This window comes from Solea senegalensis, linkage group LG21 (genome assembly GCF_019176455.1).
Source record: "Solea senegalensis isolate Sse05_10M linkage group LG21, IFAPA_SoseM_1, whole genome shotgun sequence".
NCBI lineage: Eukaryota > Metazoa > Chordata > Actinopteri > Pleuronectiformes > Soleidae > Solea > Solea senegalensis.
The window spans coordinates 5,085,097-5,095,403 of NC_058040.1; positions in this window are offsets into that span (position 1 = coordinate 5,085,097).

Here is a 10,307-nt window from a genome sequence, read left to right on the forward strand (position 1 = left end):
TCATAGTATAGTATGTCGTCCAAAATCATGAAAAAACATCATACTATAGTATGTCGTCCAAAATCATGAAAAAACATCATAGTATAGTATGTTGTCCAAAATGTGACAAAAAAGTCATAGGTTAGTATGTCGTCCAAAATCAGTCAAAAAAGTCATAGTATAGTATGTTGTCAAAAATTGCTCAAAAACGTCAAACAAGTTTTACTTTTGCTACCATCATAATACATCAATGACGTTCAAACCAGTTTCGAACATGGAAGTCTCTGCCTTTGCTGATGATTATCAGACATCCAACAAAGCTAGAACACGATGTCAGCGTGGAATGTTTTCATTAGATTCTATCCATCATTCATACAAGGGAAGTCATCTCCTGTCAGCTGCTGGAGGTGGTGAAAGATGCCCTTTACATTTACTCTGAGAGTTATGAAAGTTATCTAAGTTATGAAAGTTATGAAAGTTAAAGAGCACGGATTTGAAAATGGTTAGGGTTAGAAAATCACTGTTGGTAAACTGTTCATATATGAAAGAGTCAAATCCACAAAATCATCCAAAAACACTAGATTCCACCAGGCCAAAGCTCATCCGATCTGACTCAGAATGACTCAGACTGTTAGTTGCTTACACAGCTTACAGATCTGTGATGGAACCATGACAATAATTATTACAGCCACACAATCCTGAACCACATGTGCCGCCGTGCCTGCAGTCCAGACCTGTCTCCCATTCAAGCTGTGTGGTCACATCAAAAAAAAATCCCCAAAAAAACAAAACTTTTAAGACAATTTAAGTCACACAGCAAGCAAAGGAAAGGATTTCACTTTATAAACTCCCTTCTCCAACACTCTATATTGTGCTATAAAAACAAACAGAGATGTAACCTAATGATTGAACTTTTATGTAACCTGTTGCAGTATCAAATTCAGAATGAGTGTATATTAACAAGAAATAATAACATCTGCTTTAGGTCTCATTTCTCTTTGTCTCTGCAATAGTGTGAGGAGATATTGAATGTTGTTATTTAGTGCTGCACAAATACAACTGACTTTATTTGATTTCACTCGGATTGAAAAGCTTTTACAGACTCTTTTTACATGGAGCACTTTTGTACTGATGGGTAAATGCATCCGTCTTAGGTGCTCTCACTGTCACAGGTTCAGGTCAGTAAATAAAATGTAGCACAAGCGCGGCCAGTGAAGTATTTCATGTGCTCATGCTGTACGTGTCAGTTTTTGGGTTCAGGCTACTTTGCTCGTAGATCAGACGCGGTGGATGTTAATGGACTCGTCCAGCTGCGATTAATGCTCATTATCATCACAATCTGCAGAGAATATTTAATGGCAGGAGAGATTTGCAGAGTTTATTTCAGGGCACACTCTGTAGGTCGAGACACTGAAGTGAATCATACATTAATAAAATCGTGTTGGAGTTTACATAAGACAGCTTGCTTGAATTCATTAGAGTGAGTAAGGACAGTCATTTTCCACTGTTTGACTTTATGGAGAGGAATTCTTCCTCTTTTAGGTCAGCTGCAGGAACTGTAATGTAGCCACACCGGTTACAGAGCTGTAAAGGATGAGGTTTGAAGATAAGGCAACGGGTTCAGACGGCTTATCTCGAAAACGCTGATAGAGGCAGCAGAGGCTCTGGCATTGCACAGCACTCTGTTAATATTTCACTGATATATCTGCAGCATTGATGAGCCACACTCAGAGAGGGGATCTCAGAGAGGTAATTGGGGATCAAAGTGCGTCAATCTCCATCCTGCAAAATATTAACAAGACTGCTGTGATCTGTGACACACATTTCTTTCTTATTTCAAACTGCAGAATTGAGTTATTCTTTCAGGGCATTCAGATTTGAAACAAAACACACACACACACATGCTGGTTTTGCATTATTTGAGTGGACACTCAAAAACATAATGTATACCCTAGCTCCTTACCCTAACACTCACAACCACATAACCAAATCCTAATCCTCTAAAAGTTGTGTGGACCAGCCAAAATGTCCTTAAAAAGATTGGTTTGTTTGACAATTGGTCCACACAGCCTACTAAAGACATGTATACACACACACACACACACACCTAACCTAACCCAAACCTCAGCCTAACTTTAAAATATGTCTTTAACTTAAAATGTAGACAAATCCCCACCATGTGACTGTGTAAAAAGATTCAAATGAATTGTCTCACTGTATTAATGAGGACCCATTGTTTGGCCTCTTACACCAACATACCTAACCTGAACCTAATTTAAAATGGACTCTTTAATAAACAGCCACGTCAGTGTGTGTGGTCCAACAGTTTGGTCTCGAAACAGGTCTGGTCTGACAGACCTTTAAGTATTTCAAGCTCCCTATAAACACAGTAAAATAAGGTGAAACACACACAGAGTTAATAAATACACAAACTGTGACAAACTGGGATCCACAATGCAGCTCAAATCTGTTTTCTGGGAAATTGACGTGTTCTCGGAAGTCGCTCCGTGCACAAGATTTTGATAACTAAAAAAAAGGAAACCACCTGATATCTGGAATTTGGACAGAGATAAGTGGAGGCAGCCTGCTTCCCACAGCAGCAATAACGCAGCGTTTAGGGTAAATATGATGAAAACCATGTCAGGTTTTCTCCTCATCTGTCCCCAGTCACGCACACACACACACACACACACACGTCTACATCATTATGTGACCCTGAGCAAAACACTCCAATTAGTCACAATGTAAACTGCTGTTACACGATCCCAAATCAACAAGACAACTTTAGTACCCGGAGTCACATGCTGCTGAGAGCATCACACCGTGCAGCAGTGTGTGCACACTCAGATTGTTAATCAATAATCAGGGCCTTTTTTTTGCTGACTAAGCATCTCTCGCCAAGAGCAATGCGGGCTGTCTGGCAGATATGACAGCACACAGTCTGTCTTGATGGAAATCACTTTAATAGGGGACTACCGGACGTTGAACCTGGAGCAGACGGGTCAGAGCCTCACGTAGTCTCGAGTTGATTTTATTTGTGTGGTGCCAGATCATAACAGACGCTCTTTCAGGACACGCAGGACGAGAGCGTGATAAATGTAATCACTTCAACAGGATGAGGTGAACACATGTTTTTAGAGTTTGAATAGGAATGTGAATTTATGACCTTCAAATCTCACAGATAGTGTTTATGGCCAGTGTTTATTTTCTTTGTATAGCTGTGGCTCGTGTTGTACGCTGCCTTTTCATCCCCTATTTTTGTGTAAAGTGGGAGTATAGTCTTATATTTTGGTTTATTTTTATATTTCCTCCCTTTACGTTTTATATTTGATTGGTTTGTGCCTGATACTGAGCTGATGTGACATACATTTCCCACAAGTGTCTCTGTTTTAATAGTGAACATTATTTTGTTTCAAGCCCGTGGCTACAATTAGAGAATTTTGGCAACATCTGCTACAATTTGCATAAATAAATGGGATTTTTTTTTTTACGAGTGAGGAATACTTTTTGAGATTGTAGCATCTCAAGCCCAAGGGGAATGAAAATCTATCGTCCCTCGGACTTAAATTGAAAAGATAAAGCCTCAAGGCAATTATCTAATTGCTAATGTGTAATACGGGGGCCTCTCAATAATTAACGAGGCAGGGTTTGCGCAACGGCACTGACGTCAGCTCTGATTAGAAAGAGGCGAGTGGATGGAAGTCAAAGTGGTGCTGTTTGAGAGCAGGACAGACCATAAATTATCACCATAAATGTTACATTACGGCAAAATGTATTCATTTCATAATTATCCTCTCGGGTCATAATAAAGTCAGCGAGAACAACGGCGGCGTTCAATTTTTTTTTTTCTCGCACGGACTCTGTTGACGATCGCGATGTCTTTACTGTAAATCTGTCTTTATTTTTTTTGTCATCACCGTCCCTCATTTTCCTGTTAAGGTTGTGGTTGATCCTAAAATGTCAGGAGTGTTTAACTTCACGTTTAAGTTTGTTGAATCAACACGAAACGCGTCCTCGACAACAACATATGAGGTACAACATGTAGAGCCAGTCGAGGCATTAATCATGACTAAACACATTGTGATTTTAATCTACAACATAAAGGGCTATTAGAGATTTTGGCTGCACCTACACATAGATAGACATAAAACGACAACTCCTAGATAAATAAATCAATGAACATGACCTGGACCTGGGTTTATGGGACACACTCAGGGTCCTAAGTGGTCAGAAGACCTAAAGACCAGGACTTAAAGACTTAACATTTATTTTATTTTTTAAAGTCACTCTTAAAATACTGGCACACACAGGCTGAAGAAACAGAAGAACCGCCACAGACAGGATGTGACTAAACCTTTTTTCTCTAATGTGTCAGTGCCTTGACCCATATACTGTACAGAGAGACACACAAACAGTTAAGAATCCCACACACACACACACACACTGTCTGACTTTCATAGATACATTCATTGCAACATTTTTGGTACAAAACCAAGGTCACACAGAACACTGTTGCTGTTCTAATGTGCAAAATGTCTTTTTGTTGCATAATTCACACTTTTTCTGACATTGTATAATGTTACTACGGTGAGCAAAATGACCCTGAAATTATAATAATTATTATTATTAAATAATTATACGTATTATACGTGCATCCGTAAACCAAATTAAAATAGTGTTTCCACCGGCTCGCCTCACCTCGGCACGGTTAAGTTGCGTGGCGAGGTTCCAAGCGCGCTGAGGCGATACTATGCGTGACGTCGTCAGACTGCCGGCCACAGGAAGAGACGTCCGACACAAGAATCAATCCGAATAATGCTGAATTGTAGATCAGTTAAAAAGACTTAACAATCCTTAAAACGTGGGTTAACCTCCAACAACTACCAGGGAAATGTCTAAAATCTCAATATTTAATAGAGGAGTCCGTAGAGGACTGTATTTCAGTGCAGTATTTTATCTACATTACATTAAGAGGAAACCCACAAAACAACTTCAAAATAACATTGGAAAGATCAACATGTTGTACTATTAATCCCTGGAGAATATCACATGGTCACCAAGTGAAGCATTTGCCAGAACGCCACGCCACAGATTATCAGCTCAACTACAAGAAAATCAATTCACCACGAGTGCCATTATCCTGAAACCTGTAGTCAGTGTGCAACTTTTAAACGTAAACAAATGTCAGTTTAATCATTATCATCTGAGTTCACAGAACGCTGATTATATCTAACAGCTCCACACGACTCCCTTTGTTTCTAAGCACAGATTTTCTGTTGGCCCGGTGACGGTGATCTGCTGCACACAGGAAGTGTCAAGTGTCAGGAAAGATGGAGGCGACAGTAGCACTGAACTGAAATACCCATGAAAAGTTTCAGAGGTGAATTCTAGCAGTTTGACCACAGAATATACAAGTTGAAATCCCAAAGAAGTCACTCCAGGCTTCAAATCACAGTATTGGGGGTCTTAAAACCATAAACTCGCTGTGAACCGACTCCAAGTTGGGGGTGTGGTGATACCACATTGGAGGGCCTTTGTTTACCAGGGGGTTGGACTATGTAAATGTGATGATTCTGTCACTTGGCTCCCCCAGAAAGGTGTAAATCCTTGAGGCTAAGGTTCTACCTAAACCAGTTTGAGGAGTGCCTTACAGTCACATGGCCACATCTTCTTGAAATATTTCCAGATTTCCAGGTGTCAGATATTCTTGGAAAGCCTAGACTTTCCAAGAACTCAAAATGCCCCTTGGGAGTTTTTCCACGGCTGGGCACAAATGTTTTTTGGCCCCGCCCGCCCCTGCGCTGCAGATGTATACACGCGAATGCTCGCTCGAGTGTTTCTTTTCCGATGAGCAGCTTTAAGATGTAAAATCAAGAAAAGTGAAGACACAAAAATGGTCTCTAAGGGTGTATGAACTCGACACAGTGAGCTGCAGACTGTGACATGAAAAGACATCGATTAAAAAAGCTCAAAAGATGAGAAACACACCAGTGATAATGAACAGAGATACACTGCAACACATTATTTATATGCAGAGACGCAGCAGCATGAAAGCAGCCAACAACTCATCAATCAGCACAGTCTATATCAGCATGCAGAGGCTTGGGCTGCCAGTGATTCATGCTCCTTCACAGCAGCAGCAGCAGGAATGCAGCCGCAGTTACTGTGCAAGTGTACAAACCCGAGAAGCACAACTTGTTCCCAGCACAAATATGCAAATAACAGCTCAAGCACTAAAAACTGTGACACTTATTTCAGACTGCAGCTTCAGAGTGAGTGAAAGGCTGAAGAAGAGGCTGCAAACGGGGCGGACACAGTTATAATAAAGCACTTTAATCAATCTATCCAAAATTAAAAAAAACAAAGGCACTGACTGTTTCTGCTGTGACTTGATTGATAGTGGCTGCACAGGTGTGAATGAGCCAGTCTCTATAAACACACATCTGCCAGAACCTTCTCTTTAACTGGGAGGAGAATTTAAAGAGTGCAAAGTGAGGCTGTCAGAGTCAAAGTACAGACTGTGAAAAGTGAAAAACGGAAACAAAATGAGCAGTCTGGTATTAAATTATAGAGAATAGCGACCAGAAAACGCTGAGAGCGTCACCCTCATGGTGGCGCTGCACAAGAGTGGAATGCTAAATATGTGAGTCCTCTTTGTGAACTATTCCACCACCAGAGTTTGCTTTTCTGCTCCCAAATGTACACACAGAAAGTGGAAAAAAAAAGGCCTATATATTGTATAAATACAGTATATATTCACTTTGCTTGCCCCATTGAATGAGCTGCAGCAAGACTTAAAGCTTAGTCACTTAATCTCACTAACTGCTTTAATCTCAGAATGTCAAAACTGGATGCAGATTCTCCGAAAAGACACTGTTTTAGTTGAATTCCTTCCATTTTTCTGATCAAGTCTGATCAAGAATTGAAAAATAGCCTCTTAACCCAACAACATTTAATTTTTAAATGAAATGAAAGGATATATATGCCGCGTGCATGACTTTGACTTTCTGTCATGCCCTCCATGAGCACGTGACTCGAAAACTAGTTTGCATTGTGACAAGCATGGAATGCATTGTTGTCATGGTTACACCAGTTTTATTGAACCCTCTGATTTACTAACTGTTGTGTGACTAAACACTTTGTGCTGGAATAATGAAAAAGACAACACTATTTCACCCACCACATATTATCGTGTATATCGTTTATTTATAGTAAAGTCAAGTTGCGACCAGTCATGACGTCGCCTACAAGAGTCTGAACTCCCGTTTTAAAGCTTCAAGATTTGTGATTGTCCCGCGCTGTGTTCAGGTGTTGCATCACCTACATTCAGGATCCTATTGGATAATTACAGCTGTCAATCATATACATGTGCCATGCTTAGACCGTACAACAAACACTGCTCTCAGTAGACCACACATCACCAGGCTCTCCATTTCTCCCTTCCAAGTGCAGTATACAGTTACATATTTATACTGTAAATATCAAGTCCATACGGTGTATATTCTGCTATAATGCACATTCTACATTCAATTTTAACTCATTTTTTATAGTCTAAGTGTTAATATCTTTTTATATTGTAGTTTTATTTTTTGGTAATGCATGTTTATTATTATCTTTTTTGTCTTGCTGCGGTAACAATGTAAACTTCCTGACTGCAGGACAAATAAAGGACTATCTTATCTTATCTTTATCTTTATCTGATCAAAATGTTTATTCATGTGCCATCTGTGCCATTTGAGATATCTTAGGTACTAAATTATTAAACCCATTTGATTTTATTGACAAATCACTATTGGTCTTAAAAAAACTCTTGTTTTGAATCATGTTTAACTTGCATAGCCTTATGTTCCACATTGTAAACAACAAAACAAATTGAAAACATTTTATTATGAATGAAAATATAACCTTTCAAAGTTGCCGGCAGAGGAAAAAATACACTTCATATGAATCCAAAAGGATTATGTAAAAAATTAATTTACAAAAGGTGACAATTTTAGTTTTTTAGTAAACACAAAATCCAGTTTCAGTTAGTCATAGTTTCTTTTAATGTTTTTTTCAATTTTAGATGCAATCCAAAAACCCTAAATGTCACGTAAAGCTTCACTAGGCACAGACTGTGAAGAGAGAGCCATGCACCACCAGCATCACATGACCAGAATGTGAGTGATCACATGAGCTATGAAGACATACTTTATGATGATGTAGATACTGATGAAGTTTGTGATATGGATCACGAAAAAGACAGTATACAGTAAGAATGAGCGCCACTGCTGAATCAACTCTCCAAAAGTAGCGTGGCTCTTGTCAAAAAGCGTACACCTCACTGGAATGACAGCTGATCAAAATCTATGTTTAACTATCACAACACAGTTGGGGATTTATAAACATTTCAAATGTCAAAGGCCACGGAGGGGATGACCTCTGGCTTTGAATGCCCGAGGATTCATTGTGATGCTAATCCCACGTTATCCAGTCAGACCTTAAAATAAACCCAGCGCTCTGAAGAATGAGCTGTAATCCCTCGTCAGCGAGCCTGTGTGTGTGTGTGTGTGTGTGTGTGTGTGTGCTCCTGTTCTGAGCAGGCATGTTATGTCACAGTAGTTTAAACTATCATCAAACGTGAGCAGGTACAACAACTAACTATAACTATGTACTGTACATAAAGCTAGTGTTGCTGCAGCATCAGCATCCATTAGTGCATCAACAATGGAATGGAAAAGTTTCAGCAGGCTACAGCAACTTTCATGACCCTAATGATTTATGATTGTGATTCTTTATGAAGGTGTAGTTTTATTGTGGAACACCAGCTGCTGACACCTAGTTCTTGGTCAAACGTGTCATTTTTCTCTTGTGTAGGAATTAAAGTGGTGATATAGTGTTTTCTCTGCTCCTTTTGTGTGTCATTTCCATTCTTATTCGATCTATTCTGGCCTTTTTAAAGGTAAAGTGACCATCATATATACTGATGTGTAATGTAATGTAAATGAAAAGTACTCTAATATAAAGTCTAAAAATAAAGTTTGATCGATTTATTTGCATTAGGATTGTTAGTGGTTCAACCATGAGAGTGGCATCTGAAAAAGTGTTGTTTTTGACCAAAAATGTCTTGATTGATTGATTGTTTATATATGATAAAACGCTTTTTTTCCTTTTTTTATATCGCAAATGTCACTACAGTACATCCATCCATTCGTTTTCTACTGCTTTATCCTCCACATGAGGGTCGCAGGGGTCGCTGGTGCCAATCCCTGCTGACATAGGGCGAAAGGTGGGGGACAGATCACCAGTCCATCACAGGGACAACTACGCTCAATTTAGTGTCCAATTTGTCTAAGGAAACCCGGAGAAAACCCACGCACACATGGACAACAGTACATTATTATTATTATTATTATTATTATTATTATTATCATGATTATTGAACTGTACCATAGTTAAAGCATTAAAGCAACACATAGTGCACATGTGAGTGCAGCGTCGCTCAAACACGTACAGCATGTCCTTCTGCAAATGAGCTTTTAATCTGGATTTCCGCTCCCTACTGCAATCTCATTGACAAACATGACTTGTGCTATACATTCACTGCGATGTAAAGGCTGATGGAATTTGTTAGCATTTGCTTTAAGGAGCTTTAAACCAAAAAATGCCCACAAGTCCAGATGTTGGGGGGGGAAAAAATAAAATAAATGATGCTGTGATCCGTGCAGTGAAGCAACTTGAGCCAGTCGTATGTGAGCTTCCTCCTGTAACGTGCCCTAAACATGGCTGCAATCCTCTTAGGCTCTAGTCCAACTTGATGTACATCTCCAGCTTTGCCATGAAACGTTTTTTTTTTTTGCCATAAAGCCCTCAATGTAAAGCACAGATTACAAGATCCCATCATTTGTGGCGAACAGAAACATGGACGCATATGAAACAAAAGACATCAGAAGTAGTGATTCAGTTTCATGTAGCTGTCAGCGCCGCTTTCTTGGCTTTTAATCAGAGGTCAGACATCTGGCCTCTGAGCTATTGTGTAATTACTTTGCTTTTCTAAAGTGGACAATAGCATCGAATCTATAAATCTGATCAAATCCTCGGTGATTAACTAAATGAGCTCTTGTTACCAGTGGAATGGGACTCCATTAGAGGAGATCACTCACCATCTCGACGGTCGAATCCAAACACGCATGTTTGGATTCACCGCACGTGAGAGGTCACCGATGCATTAGAGCCAGTCTCACTTTCCACACTCAAATTTGACGACACGTCGGGCGTTTGGCGTCCAGATGTCAGGAGATAATCACAATGATTAATGACTGTAATAGGTTTATTTCCCCACAATCCTC